The sequence below is a fragment of the Amblyomma maculatum genome, chromosome 1 (assembly GCF_055883805.1).
Source record: "Amblyomma maculatum isolate TAMU_Amacu chromosome 1, ASM5588380v1, whole genome shotgun sequence".
Classification (NCBI taxonomy): Eukaryota; Metazoa; Arthropoda; class Arachnida; order Ixodida; family Ixodidae; genus Amblyomma; species Amblyomma maculatum.
In genome coordinates, this window is record NC_139344.1 from 243,905,190 (window position 1) to 243,921,128 (window position 15,939).

Genomic DNA, 15,939 nt, shown 5'->3' on the forward strand with positions numbered 1-15,939 from the left:
CATAAACAAAATCGGCAGGAGCTGAAAAAAAGAATTGCCCCCGCGAACATCGCCATTCCTAGCAGCGACGTATGAGCAGCCGCAACTCGTATCCCAGAAAGACTTTTCAAAATGACCGCTAGGCGGTTTTCAGTGGCGCCCCTATTAAAAGTGACTTTAGCCCCTATAGGCGGTGCACGGGGCGTTGCTTGACCTGCCTTATAAGAAAGTCAATCCAAAGCCAAACTTATTACTGACATTTTAGATGCTGTCACGCGCCGAGTACTTCTCGCACCCACATAACATGCTCCTTCCATGAAAAAGCCTTCCTTCCGTTTCTTTCCACTGTAACCACCTTCGGGCTACGCATTCATCTCTTTTCGCTATACACCCTCTTCCTTCCATGCTGACCGCCCTCCAACTGGTCCCCGTGACAACCACCTTTCGTTTCATTATCCGCTATCACTACAGGCTCCTCTTTCAATATCAATGCTTTTCCGCCCAGTGGTCACTACTGTCGGTTCACGCCAACCATGGCTACTCCGACGCTAAATCCAGGGAACGAGCGGTCATAGAAGAGGCTGCGTCGACTGTAACTTACTTAACTTATTTTATTTTATTAAAATATTTCTGTCGTAGCCAGAAATATTTTTCAGTGGGAGTTATACACCACCAGCCAAACAAAAAAAAATGGGAGAAAAAGGAGGCGAAAAGAGGTTAGATGCAGAGCTCACTGAAAGCGCGCATCGTCTCCCGAGCACGGAAAGCAAAGTTCGTACCATCGCTCACTTTCTTTTCATTCTAGTAGCCGCATAACTTGGCTTCCCGCCTCTTGACTCCATTGCCGTTCAAGACGCTGCTGGTCACGGTACCACAGTCGGTTACCTTTCCATTGACATTTTCTTTGCACGGGAGGGTGGCTTGGGAAGTGGCCTCGTAGTTGCCGCAGAAAAACTTCCCCTCGCCTCGCTTTGACCTGATGTAGGTGTGGATGTAAAAGTTGAAGAACAGCACCAAGAAGAAAAAACACTGCGCCGCGGCCAGGTAGGTCAGGGAGCGAGGGTAGCCGCAGTCTTTGATCAGAGGCACGCCGGCGAGGGCGATGAAGACAGTGAACTGTATGATCTGCAAGCGAGTGACGTAACGCTTCCACCACAGGTACTTCTGCACAGAGGGCCCCAGAGCCGCCAGGAAATAGTAGCTGTACATGATGATATGAATGAAAGAGTTGATGGAGACACCCATGATGCTCTGACCGTCGGCGCCGAAAGTCATGAAGAGCCAGCCGTTCCAGACGACCAGAGAGTGGTGCACGACGTGGAGGAAGGAGATGTGGCTGTACTTCTTTCGCAGCAGGAAGAAAAGCGTGTCGGCGAAGTCGAGGATCCGCACTACGAAGTACCACCAGCAATATGTGACAACGGTGACCGATTCGGGGTCGTGGAAGTCGATGCCCTGACAGACCCAGCTGTAGCCGCCCCCCAGATACGTGTGCCTGAGGAACTTGTAGAAGAAAAATATGTTGATCAGTACCATGCAGGCGTTATAGGTCATGATTACATGCTTGAGGTCGTAAGCCTTGCGATCTTCCATGTACCGGGGGCCCCACACCATTACCACGTACAGGTAACCGGCGATCAGTGTTATCACCATGGTTGGGTTTCCGATCAGAGGGAAGTCCTTGGTGCGGGGGTCGGCTTGCTCTTTGAGCTGCTTGATCAAGTCCATAACGTAGCTCGCCATTGAGAATCTGGGCCAAAAAAAAAAATGGAAATTATTCATTACTCAACAGCGCTCTTCTACTGATTGCCCACCGGTGTACACTCATTTACGTATACGCTAAAAATAAGAATTAATTGTGCGGTTGGACGCGCCCCTGAAGCGACACACAGGCTGAGAAAGCTCCGCACATTGGAGGGCCTCCGTTTAGTTTGAATTACGTAGAGTTTTTTAACAGGCGTTAGCGCATCGAGCTGCACATGGGCATCTGTCTCGCTGCGCACTCTGGCCATCGAGCTTAGGCAGCAATATATAAGCGAAAAAACTGTGACAGAGAAACGCGTTGGTATTCTACTGCGGATAGGTAAAGCGTTACAAGTGCCTTCTACCTCACTATCTTCTAATGAAAATCGCTCGCAGCAAACTCTGATTAAGAAGTGAGAGCCTGAGACAGTTCGGTTTGGTTGAGCTGCGCTCAAAGAGCATACTCGCTCGATATTTGTAGGAGTTCAGCATTGCGCACAAGCCTAGAAACCTATACCTGAAAGGAAGATATCAAACACAAAAAATAAACTGGCTGCAGCCTTTACGAACATGGCCACATATGTCCATTTTGGCTTTGTATTTCCTTGTGCCTGTTGAAGAAGACTACAACGCATCAGGTATGAAAAAATAAGGAATGTAAATAGCAAAGTAGCAGAGTAACGCCCGATAGTGGGGCAGATTTCACAGGTATTAGGATTTTTCCTTAATACATAAGTGATTCTATGGTGAGCAATTGCCCTCAGAATAAGCAAGGCTGATCCCACCTGTAGCATACAACTCAACTCAACTAACGCCCGAGAACAGGGGTGTTTCCTTTGATGTAGGTAGTTGAGAAGCCATCGCTCGTTGGGGAAATCGATGCCAAAAGCTGCAAGTTAAATGTAAGCACACTGAAGTACCTGTAGGCATCGAAGGTTAATTGTGACGGAATGTTCAATGAGGCGTGATTGTGCGTATCTCTGAGATAGCTTTTCGAACCACCGGCCAGCGTGCTGCCTTTCAGCATTTTTTGAAGGGAAATACAAAGAAAAAAAGAAAACATAAGAAAACTAAGTTTGGATGACATGACGGCGTGATGTGAAAACTCCCTTAACAAATCGCGCTACAGCGCACTTCTTACGCCCTGAGCTTCGATGCGAACATCACAGCAAATTGGCTACTCGAAGTTTAGAGTGATTGACTCGAAGCCCAATTAAATGATGTCGAGAAAGAAGACAGAAGCCGGTGTTTTTGAGTGACCACGACACGTGTGGGACTCAGCGTGCCGCCTTCGCTGACTTCTTATCGTGATAAGCGTGTGTCGCGCGTGCCACTTCGATAAAAAGGAGGCTTTCCTACTACCGGTCGCCGGTATGCTATCGCGAATGCATACGACGCACACACAGAGAGCAAGCCGGTTTCCTTCATAGTGTACATCAGGATTCATTATACACCGAGGACTCAAATTGTTAAAAAAAAAAAAAAACATGTCAGCTGGAGTGTTCCTTCTGTCCTTACTTAGTGTTGCGGAAGTACGCTATAATATCGCATAAAAGAGTAATTTCTGAAGTATTTACTCGCGGATTATGAAAGTAACTTCCAACCATCGGATTTACGATATTGCGCATGCAAGACTGAAGCGTGCCCTGCAAATATCCTAACTGCACTGTTAAATACCAGAAGAAAAAATATCTTCCGCTGCGGGATGGTTACTTACGCAGTTGTATACCTGGGAACCGAAGCAGAATGGGCAAACCCACGCCTGTGGCTAAACTCACTCCGTCTTTCGTTTTGTCACACAGCTGACGTTAGACAAGCAAGCACGAGGACACCATGCACTTAGCGCCACCAGGGACCCTAGCGCCACCGTGTCCTCAGATGGCGGCCCCATCAGGCCCCTTGGCGGCCTCTCGGAACCCTGCCTGTGATCATTTCATTTCATTTTTATTTCCTTAAAAACCCCTTTTGAGGGGCATTACATAAGGGGTGGATACAAGTTTTGGATGATATGGTACAAGTCATGTGTTATGATGATAAATAGCTGTAGGCTTTTCGTGCGAATATTATTGGACAGGTCCCCCAAACAGTGACGATGCCCGTTTTCGTTCGGCGCTGGTGCTGAAGAATCAACTCCCAGCTGCCTGATCGAATCGGGAGCAAGCAGTTTCCCGAAACATGGTGATAGCGATGCTCGCTCAGTGCTCCTGAGAGCAGCTGACGACAACTGTGTGTAGAAACGGAAGGCTGAGACAGTGAAGTCAGGGAGGCCCTTTATTCTGATTCTGTGGCACGCGTTCGGGGTGCGGCCATTCCCAAGATAGATGACTTGAAGACGCCAGAGGAGACAAGGATTCCTCAATTGAAGTATCGTCCAGGTGTACAGAAGTGTGCTGTCAAGGCTACGGTGAAAAGTCGTGCTCAAAGATCTGTTTGGTTAATGTCAGTCTTCCGAGCCAGCCTCACATGACTGCAAAAATGTATGCCATCCTAGACGACCAGAGCAACAGGTCCCTTGAAAGAACGGAGTTCTTAGACATTGTCGGTCTTAATGGACAAAGTTGTTCTTACACTCTAAATACGTGTGCTGAAATTACGGATGCAATTGGAAGAAGGGCATCCGGATTTCTCATTGAAGCCATTCACGGCTCCTTGAAGCTGCCCTTACCGAAACTCATTGAGTTCAACGAGATGCCCAACAACAGGAGCGAGATTCCTACACTGGATGCTACATTGTATCACCCTCATCTCAGAGCTGTAGCTGGATTCATTCCTTGCTTGGACTCAGGCGAAAATTTTACTTCTCCTCGGGAGAGACATCCTCAGGATACACAGGGTTCGGTAACAGCGCAATGGGCCAGCTGATGCACCATTGATGGGTAATCGCAGGGAATGCCTGCATAAGTCGAAGCCATACACCAAACTTTGTCAACAACTTCAAGACAAACGTCCTCAAAAATGGACGTCCCTCCCTTTTTGAGCCATGCCAGAATCAGCTCCTGGTAAAGGCGAAGCTCGCAAGCACTCTAGAGTTGACATACTGCTTCCAACCTGCTCAGCCCGCTGTTACCAGCGACAGCTATAATGGAATCGCAGAAACGATGTTCCAGACTACGAAGGATGGCAACAGACCTTCTCTTTCCATGGAGAACCGAAAGTTCTTGAAGATAATGGACGGCGAGTTCTCACGGGACGAATCGAACAGTTGGGTAGCGCCTCTTCCCTTCCGTTCCCCACGACCTAGGATTCTGAATAACAAGAATCTGGCCCAGACACGTCTCGCTTCTTCCCAACGGACCTTCAAGAAGAAACCAGAAGTGAGGGAACAATTCACGAACTTCATGGACAATATGTTCAAGAACGGCCATGCCGAGGAAGCCCGACCGCTTCGAAATGGAGAAGAATGCTAGTACTTCCCCATCTTTGGTGTTTGCCCCCGCGAAAGCCCAGGGAAACGTAAGTCGTGTTCGACTCCAGTGCACAGTTTAAGGGCGTGTCACTGAACAATGAGCTGCTTACTGGACCAGACCTGATGAACAGCCTACTTGGAATGCTCACCCGATTCCAGAAAGAACCCGTGGCCGTAACCGTGGACATTCAGCACATATTCTACTGCTTCCTGGTGGGATACGATCATCATAATTATCCAAGATTTATGTGGTTCGGCAATAACGACATCCAAGGTCACGTAGTGGAGTACCGAATGAAGGCGGATGTGTTTGGAAATAGCCCTTCACCAGCAGTTGCAACCTATGGGCTTCGAAGAACATCACGAGAACGGGAGGAAGAGTTTGGCAGCCACGTCAGGCAGTTCGTCGAGATTTATATATCGACGATAGTTTGAAGTATCTCTCTACAGACAAAGAAGCCATCAGCTCGATACGCCGCACACAACAAATGCTGGCAGCATCAAACCTTACGCTCCACAAAGTAGCCTCTAACTTCCCAGCCGTTTTGGAAGCACTTCCTGAGGGAGACTGCGCAAAGGATTTGATGGATCTTCTTGGAACCTGACGAAAGACGTCTTCACATTCACGACTCCAAGAAAAAACATTCACTCGGCGCGGTGTCTTTTCAGTAGTCAGCAGTCTGTATGACCCACTTGGGTTTGTTGCTCCAGTCACAATCCAAAGGAATTACCTCCTCCGAGAGTTAGTCGCTGAGACATGCGACTGGGACTGCCCACTTCCTGATAACAAGAGAAACACATGGGTGACTAAAGCCTCCTTACAATACTCGAGCAGCTGGCCGTACCTCGCACATATGTCCCTACCTCACTCACCACCGCACAGCGCAACGAACTGCACACCTTCTCAGATGCATCAACGAAGTCTGTGGCTGCAGTAGCTTACCTCATAGTGATATATCCACATGGCACGTGCTACGTCGGGTTCGTCGTCGGAAAGGCTAAGCTAGCACCGCATCCGGAACACACCATCTTAAGGCTGGAGTTTTGCGGTGCAGTGTTGGCAGCAGAGCTAGCAGAGCTCATCAATCGTGAAATGGACATGGGACTTGATGCTGTAAACTTCTATACCGAATGCAAGGCGGTCGTAGGCTACATACATAATGAGACCCGAAGGTTTTACGTGTATGTCAGTAACAGGATGGAACGCATCAGAAGCTCGACATGAATCCTGCGGATCTCGGAAAAAGGTTTATGCCTGCAGCCCAAATGGCACAATAAACCTAGCTAACAGACCCGGAGTTCGTGTATCATCAAGAACACTGCACGCGGGTATTTGATAGCAAGTTCGACCTGGTTGATGCTGGTCCTGACATGGAGGTGCGGCCCTAGGCGAATGTTCTCGCAACCTGCGTAAATGCGAAAGAACTCGACAGTTTTCGGGTCGAGCGGTCATACGTCTGGCGAGCAGATTTCAGAGCACATCTCACGATGTGTCGGCGGCGTGTCCCCTTAACAACTCATCACACCAACTACGACCTTCCGCAGAACACCTGACTCAAGCGAAAGCAGTCATTATTCTATCTATGCAGAAAGAAGTCTATTCAGGAGAGTTCAAGAGCTTGCAGCAAGGTCAAGCTCTCTGTGGAGGCTGAAACTACGGATTGATTCCGACGGCCTTTTGAAAATTTGTGGCCGCCTCGACAGGGCCACCTACTTCGACCAGCAGAAGCCCGTCATCTTGCCGGGGCGACACCACGTCACCACCCTGATTGTACGACATTACCACGAGCTGGTGAAATATCAAGGACGCCACTTCACTGAAGGAGCAGTCAGAGCAGCTGGGTTCTGGATCGTCGGAGCTTAGCGCCACATTGCTTTCTACATACACAATTGTGTTACATGTTGCAAACTCCGAGGGAGACAGCTACAGCAGAAGATGGCAGACCTGCCACCAGAAAGACTAAGCACCGAGCCACCGTTCACTTATGTCGGACTGGATGTATTTGGCCAGTGACGTCCCGTCGTACCAGAGGCGGCGAGGCTAACAGCAAACGTTGGGCCGTGCTCTTCACTTGCATGAGCATTCGCTCTGTTCATATCGAAGTAATCGATACCATGGATACCTCAAGTTTTATTAACGCTCTCCGAAGATTCTTTGCCATAAGACGCCCGGCAAAGCAACTGAGGTCTGATTGCGAGACAAATTTTGTAGGAGCGTGCTTCGAACTAAAACTAAAGGCCAGTGGTCCAGACCACGAGAAGCTGGGAACATTCTTGTCGAACCATGGGTGCATATGAGCATTCAACCCCCATCACGCTTCGCACATTAGTGGAGCGTGGGATAGGATGATCGGAGTTGCACGTCGAATTTCGGATTCCATGCTTTTTGAGAAAGCCCCTGGTCGCCTTAAGCACGAGGTCTTGGTTTGGTTTGGTTTGGTTTGGTTTGGTTTGGTTTGGTTTGGTTTATGGGGTTTAACGTCCCAAAGCGACTCAGGCTATGAGAGACGCTGTAGTGGTCACGAGGTCTTGGTCACTTTCTTGGCAGAAGTCTCAGGAATAATAAATGCGAGACCCCTCGTTCCTGTTTCAACAGATCCCTAATGCTGGTAAGTGCTCTGTCCTGCAATGCTTCTGACCCAAAAGGTCAGCGGCAACACAGTGCCACCAGACTTCAATGACAAGGATATATACCGATGGCAGTGGCTGCGAGTTCAGTGGCTGGCCGACTCGTTTTTGTGCTGTTGGCGACGCGAGTTCCTTACTACGCTACAGTGTCGTCGCAATTAGCAGTACCCAACTCGTAATCTCCAGACATGCGACACCTTGCTCCTGAGGGATAGCCAGGTTCATCGCGACGAGTGGCCCATGAGACTCATTGTGAACGCTATCACAAGTGTTGACGGCAAGGTGCAAAAGGTTGATATCAAAATGCAACACGGGTAGCGATAAAGACATTCCTCCATCCCGTGACTGAAACGGTCCTGCTCATTCCGCGCGAGGACTGAAACACCATATAGTGGTATATAACCAGACGGAGAATGTGCTGTTACATGAGTTGAGTTTAATTTTCGCGCCGCGCACAACGTTCATCTGGGAACATTTTACTCCTCCTCCCCACGCGCTTTCTTTTCCTTCTCCCCACGTTCATTCTGTCTTGCCCGCGCGCTTTCCCTCTCTCTGTCTCAAACCTCCCTCTCCGAATGAATGAAACAACTTTATTCCCTAGGATATGGTTAAATCCCTTTTAGATATGGTCGGTTAGGGCAGGTGGGCTTGGTGTGGCCCCCAGCCTCGTCTCGTTTTTCTACCCGCGCTGCACGAGTGCGGCAGCACCGCGTTTTTACTACTCCGATTCCGTGACACGCGTTTGGGGTGCGGCCACTCCTTAGATAAATGACGAGTTGTAGAATGTTCGGACAAAATTTATTAACCTTGTGTTTCTGCTACCCGTCATCAATCTGAGGAATGGCCGCACCACAAACGCGTGCCACGGAATCAGAATACCCTTTGCCCCTTAAGTTTCGCTTCGGAGGTGCGCAGACTCGCTAAATTCAACAGAATGAAGCGGGCACAGTGTCTTTTTTTTTTTCTCGCCGTACTTAACAATTAATTTGGTTTATACCTGGAGAGTACGGTTAAATCTTGCGTGCAGTGGCGGCCATCAATCGAACGGTTTAGACATTAGTTTCATTTCAATTATTTACTTTAGAAACATCTTTATGCTTTATATACGGTGGATCCGTAACCACGCCTGCAACACTATTACGACAGAAGAAACATAATAGCTAATGTCATGTTTTTTCTTTTTTTTTTTTAACTGCATTCACCTTCCCCGAGACACCTGGTAAAGTTGAAAGTTAGGGTGAAATTAGAAATCTGAAAAAGTTTGTGTGCTTTAACCTAGTTAGTTAAAGAAAACGTCACCTTACGGTAACAGCGTTTTACGGTGAAGTCCACATTACAAGTAATATGTCTCTGTGACAGAATTTACCGACGCAGTTTTTCCAGAGAAAATGTGAACCACTCCTTCGGCAACGTTCAAAGCGAAACACACGGGGTCTAGTAAGGTTAGCAGCGCCCCTTAGTTCATATCTCGGTCTGCAAGTTAACCACGCGTGAATGCAGAAAATCCCAAAACAATTCGTTCAACACTCACGATATATCTTTTGTTCTTTCAGTAGGAAGCCAGACTTAGCTACGACCCTCCTCCTGTGTGCAGACTGGATTCCTCTGGAAAACAACAATTAAAAACACATTAAAACAAAATGTAAGCTTAGAAATTACAAAATACAGTAAGCAAAATATTTTCACGATCTGTCCTGGAGACAAAATAAATTTTGTTCATGAACCGTTCGTAATATTCGAAAGGTCGTAACGAAAATGCAAGCAGGATGGATAGCTGAAACCAGCGCCCACCGGCTACAGCTAAGAGAGAAGAGGCGTGATTCGAGGAGTTCTTTATGAGAACACGAAATACCGTACAAGGTGCGTTAGGGTTGAGAATCGGGAATATCTGCACAGAAAGCAAGCAAATTTCCTAGAGAAGCTGAAGGCAGCTGAAGTTTCTTCTCCTATGATTAATATCTCTGGCGTTCATATGAGTAAACTTTTCCGATTTCAGCGCTTGACTGCAGAGTTAATGCAAAGTTGCCAGGCAAAATTTAAAAATGAATTAATGCGACGTCATAGTGCATTATGGTCCTTGCAAAAAAGGTACAAAATCATTGCATCTTGTGGCTTGTTCAAAGAGTAAAAAGTCCAGTAGATTGCAAAGAAGCCGATATAAAAACTAAGGCATGCTGTCGTACGAGCATCAAGTATGTACAGCCTCGTCCACTTCTAGCTAGAACACGGTCACTGCTTTCAAGGTGTCATTGCATCCGACCCGGCCACGCAGTAATCTAAAGTGGCTGGCCATGTGAAGCAGCACATCCGTGTCTCTGTGTGCTTGCATCGCTTTGCATCGATATCTGCCTGCGTCAGATACAATGTTGCTTTAAAAGCAGTGACCGTGTTCTAGCTAGAAGTGGACGACCCTGTACATTTAAATGGAGTCAAAAACGAAAAGACCATGCTTAAACAGTGCATGCTACTCGTAGGTAGACACAGACAATGCGGGCAGCGCGATATATTGCTGCCCAAGAGGAAAGTCTGATAAGAACAACCTGACCGACTCAAGAAAGCTTGATCTTATATATTATTTATGGTACAGGCTATCGCTAAGTTGCTGAGTTGCGCGTTGGGACGCGTCGTTCATATCGCCGAGGCGTGCTAAGGGCAAGGATGCCTCGCCGCTTCTTCCAAACGTCCGAGTGAAAATTCGCTGATCAGAGGCTAGACCTGAACGCTTTGAAGCCACGTCGGTTACACTGGTTAACTGCCAGAAAGATATGCTCCATAAAATAAGTGTGTGTTGCAAATAGATCTAGAAATTACTAATCAAGGAAGTACGAATAGTTAACTTCTATTTCAAAGCTATGCGAAGAGGGCGAGACCTTCCGAAGACGAAAACGACGAGAAAGCTAATTAAGATGATCGATCATGGACGAGTAAACGAAGGAGTGGGATACAGAGGATAGCACTACTTACCATGCTGGCGTTCTCTCATACCCACTCTTTTTGCAGCAATCCACAGCAGGCGACAGCAAAAGAGTGCCGAAAAGAACGAACGCACTGGCCGATTACCGGGCGAGGCTCCTATGCCGCAATCGGCGAGTCGCCCGAGATGTCTTAGCTGAGCGACTCTTGCGAGCGAAAAAAAGTGCGATCGCTATTTATGCTCCGGTTTCGAGAGGGCTGCCACGAAAGGAGGTAGGGAGTACGAGAGACGATTTGAGAGAGGGCTGGTCGACGAAGGTTAGGTCAATGTTACTAGATTAGTTTTCAAGTTCCCGATTCAAAGCGTGCATAGGAAATGGCACACTTTTCAGCTCGGCCATCCGATGGTGCTGGGGTCGTTGCAGGCTCCAAGAGCTTCGCGCTGTCTGCGTGGCAGAGGAGTGGTTTCGCTGCACGCTAGCCTTATTTTCAGCCTCATCTCAAAAGAATATGAACTGCGATCCTTACCTCCTTAGGCGAAAAAAAGACCATGCCTGAGACTGGTGAAGAGAGGAATAATAAAAAAAAAGGAACAGATTTAATGCCAATCTCATTTGCCACTTGCTGTTACCGCAAATATTTAGGCATTTGGGCGCGAATTTGTGCTTGAGCACAGCAAACGTGCTCCTTCACATTTCGCCTCCCCGATATGCGGCCGGGAAAATCAGCGATCTCGGGACTAGAAGCGCGACGACACTACAGGGTCACCGCTGTAGCTAGGGGGTGCTTAGTGTATCTTTACAATTATTAGAATAAGTTTGCAGCCACCTACCATATATATAGTAAACGAGCTTTTTGAGCTCTTAAAGCAAATTTGCACAAATCTTTATTTATACACAGAGAAACAAATTTCGAATGTAACACCAATAAACTATGTCTTACTGAGTGAGTTGATAGAGCTCATAACTTAAACTAGCGCAGAAAGAAAGGCTGAAGGCCAAAAGAAAGCGGCTGTGAGAGCGCCAGCATTCACCTGTCTTCTTGCCTCAAGCTTGGTTGTTGTTTTTTTTACATATTTAAGCATACTAGACTAAAGGGCAATAACCAGCGCTCGCTTTGTTTATCACAAATAAATCAATGCCTTGAGACAACGAAATGCACTGCCCGTCTTGTGGCTCTTTTAAGTTGACGTGATCAGCGAGAATTTCTTCTTTGCCTTTGGCCTAACATTGGGTGGGACAAGGAGAGTTGAGGAAGAATCCACCGTCATAAGGTGCCACGGATCCACGCATGCCCATTCGCTCCGATGTACAATCCTGCTAAGATCGGACCACGGAGAGAGCTCTCGTGGTCTTCGACGACGACGACCGAGGGCGTTGTACGGCGGTGGCCACTGCAAGTAGTGGGGTCAGAAACATTGAAACGGAAGAAAGAAGACACGGGAAGCGATGGTGTCAGAGTTTGGTGCGGTACTGCCGTTAACAATGCTTGGAAAGGAAGAACATGAAGAAAATCCTGTTATCAAATGTGCAAAAGATCCCCCAAGGCGTGCTCGAACGGCACGAACCGTTTCAGTGGGTGTCAACCTTAATTCCCACGCTAAATATATGGGCGGGCATGACCGATGTCAAACATGGGGCGCCACAAAGATGACATGGCACGCGTGAATGTCAGCGGGTTTCGCTGGGCCGAGCGGGTCAAGCAAGCGGAATGCACGAGGCATCGTATTCACTGCAACCGATCGGAAAGCAAGAATGGGGCACGGCCTTTGGAGGCACGAGTGTCTATCTCGGTACGGTGCGGCGAAACATGCTTCTGTCTGGCTCCTGTGTTGCGGGGGACGATGGTTCGGAATGCATCACGGTTCTCATAGGTAACGTACGAACGATGCAACATGCGCAATGCGAATTAGGCTCTATAAATCCGGACAGACAGCATTTCGCTTGTTTCAGTCTTCGTGCAAGCTATGAAGTAACGTTGTGCTTCAAAGAATGGATAACCTTAAGTACCCTTTTTGCTGTTATCCGATACCTCCTAACATCGGTTACATGATTGCCACAAGAAGCGATTTGTGGCGTCATTTCGTGCTTTGTTTCGTCCTTTTATTGAAAGCCGAAAAGCCAGGTAATTGCGCAAGGACAGTTTGTTTCACCGTAGGGTAATGTCGCGGTCTATGACGCATATCGTATACGCAAGGCAACTTCGGATTAATTTCTATAGCCTGACTACCAGTGGCATGTTCGTAAATGCTGATATAAGTTCATTTTCTTTATTTATTCAAATGCACACGCCGTGGACGCAAAATCAACCGGCGACATTACGGTTAGTATTGTGGCGCCATAGAACGTTGTAGAATATGTAGGTAGGGGCGCAATTCCGACCCGTTACAAAGTGCGCTTCTTCTTCCGGCTGCCACTGGATGACTCGATCCATCCTTTCTTCACTGAGCAGCCCATTTCCGAGCGCACAAGGATTTACTTTATGCGGCGATTTGGTTCAGGGTATCCTGAGAAAACACTTTGAAACTATTCGTTCTTGAAACAACGAACTCTACACCGTTTGTGCACATTGCATTACAAAACTATTCTCGCGCCTTATTCAAACCTGTTCCACAGGTAAGAACTGCCTCATTGGCGCCAAAAAAAAAAAAAAAAAAAATATATATACCTCCTCCAATTATCTTCTTCTTTCGTTCGTTCAGTCGATACTTGACCTCGTTTGCTCGTCTCTACCCTTTATGTCCGTCTCACCCACCCGACCTAGTGCACCTTCTCAAAAAAAAAAAAAAAGAAAAAGAAAGAAAAGAAATGGTTACCGCACAAGTACGGAGTGATTGCACAATAAAGAAGGCAAAATGCATGCCTAGAACGGCCGAACTGCGTGCTCCGGGCCGCTCGGAGCTACGTGCGCCACTTCTGGCGATAACACCTGGTTCGAGACACCGGAGTGGGGCATGCGTGGCCAAACTGGCAGCACTGCTTTTTTTGTGGCTCGCAGGCGGCCGCGGCTTTACCTTCCGCTTTTGGCGTTAGTATCGCTGATTTGCGCTGCCGTCTGTAAAAGTGCATACGCGATGGAGGCCACGCCACTGGCTTTTTCTTTTACTTTCTTTTCGTGTGCTTGCAAAACTATGGCGACGTGCATCTCACCACATCACATACGCGCCGATGTACTGAATCGTCATCCTTGCCACGTTCGTTATATCAGCGAGCACGGCTTGGCAGCTTGCATTCGTCGGCAAGTGCCAAAATGGGCATGACATTATTGAAAGCATACTGGGGCCTCAGATGTGGTGGACACATAAGGTCAGATATGCGATAACCGGAATAAAGTTTTGCACCTTGCAAGTGAAACAGACCGGGGGGATTCTGTAACGCTCTCAATACAAAGCGAGTCTCAACCTCTAAGCTAGCGCCGCTCCTATTGGTCGGCAGACATATTTTGCATCATCACTGATATCAGCGGTGAGTGTGGTTTACATCATGAACAAGACTAAAGTGGGGATGTTGCCCATGTGCAGAATGCCATTCGAATGGCGAAGCGCCATGCGCAGAGAGAAACCAGACAACTTGAGTAGAGCGAAAATGGCTGTGTTCTTTGTGATGCGCTTGCTTTGAGACAGTTTTGTCGGTGCGATCAACGGCGAAGCAGGGAGCACTAACTTTGATGTGCCGGACTAGCTGTTCTGACTGTGTTCAACTCGGGAACCAGCAGAAAGTGAAATGGCTGTGCGGCGATTGCCAACGAACATCGATGAACGGAGGTTCACGGGCGAGTGCGCAGTAACTGCGGCTGCATGCGCACCGATTTTTGTTGCGGAAGCAATATACGCTAGTCGCTGAGACATTTTGCGGAGCCCCCGATTAGCTAAGCTGAGCATGCGCGAGGAGCGAGTGACGTCACCCGGAGCACAGCTGGACAGCCGTGTCGGAACCGCTGCCGACTCCTCCGTGGCGCCGTGACACTAGATCAAATTTTCGGCGAGCGAAGCGGATTGGCTTGGCCGGAAAAAAGTGGCCTGTTATCTGCCCCTTCCGTTTTTGTCCCGACGCGGCAGGTCTATGTGCCGACATCCAGTATGTGGCGCCCTCTATCGGCGTCAAGGGATCTGGGCATGCGCAGTGTAACGCGCGGTGGCGGATCACGGTAGCGGAACGCTGATCACGGTAAGCTAAAACTCTCTATTATTCATGGCAGTCAGCGAAATCGAAGAAATCTCTGGGAACATATATAATTAACTCTGTCATCAATAAAGGAATGGGTCGCCAGAACTTGCTATATTCCGTTTGATACACCCATTCAAAAGACAAATAACAAGTCAACTGAAACATCGTAAAGTTTTGCCGGAGGTCGTGTTTAGCTACAACACCCGGTGCATTGAAAAATGAAGAAAAAAAAAGAATACGGCATCTGTTGTCTCTTGTCAGCGCGCCCTTCGCGCGGGCACCAGACAGGAGCGCAATCCACGCTTTTTTTTTTCTCTGTGTGCTCGCGCACCGCCGTCTGCATGCGAGCCCGCGAGGCCCGCGCAGTCGCACAGTCGGCGCTCGCTCAGTCACGACACGCAAGCCGTGACGTAGAGTCACGTGAGAGAAGCGAGCGCTCTCACTGGTCTATCTTTCGTGGGGCGGAGTCCGTCGTTTGCCGGACGGCGGCACCATGGAGCGAAACTCCGCGGCGCCGGCCACCTGATTTCGGGGAGTACTGGCACCATTAACTCTACTCCTCTGTCAAACGCCGGCGCCACGGAGACGACGGAGGAGGTATTTATAAGGCCGGGCGACCTTTTGCATAACTGGGCAAGTGATATGACAGTATGGTAATTAATGTGTGACAGAGAAAATAGCGGCACAAATGAAGGGGTTAGTGATAGGACGAGTCGCAATGCGCATGTACGCCAACAAGGATCCGCTATAACTTCTGCCGATGGGAGTCATTAACGCGAATGAGTCATGCCCTCCAAGGCGCAGCATAAGCGTCCTTGAAGTTTTTATTTTGCTATAGCTAACTAAGGAAATAACAATTCGCGCAATGCTGGTTATTGTTGTAGCATTTATTTGTACCGTGTCATTTTCCCTTGTTGAGCAAGACTCATACGATAAATAAAAAATCAGGACCGCTGACAGATTTTATTCTTTAAGAGCACGTTTATAAAAAATTGCACGCAATAGTACCTTGCATGCGTGCTGTGTTAGGGTTGAATGGTTCCTTAAAGTACTGGCGGGGAAAGGGTTCTTCCTTTAGGGAAAAAAAAAAGACAAACATGACTG

The 15,939-nt window shown here is 48.1% G+C and overlaps 1 pseudogene across 1 annotated transcript; it reads right to left on the reverse strand.

The window, feature by feature from the left end:
- Positions 1 to 649: 649 nt before the first annotated feature.
- LOC146206097 (very long chain fatty acid elongase 7 pseudogene) lies at positions 650 to 9,362 on the reverse strand (annotated as a pseudogene). The gene is made up of 2 exons (XR_014703240.1): positions 9,288 to 9,362; positions 650 to 1,729 (listed from the first exon to the last, which is right to left on the reverse strand). The product of XR_014703240.1 is annotated as a very long chain fatty acid elongase 7 pseudogene (transcript).
- Positions 9,363 to 15,939: the final 6,577 nt, after the last annotated feature.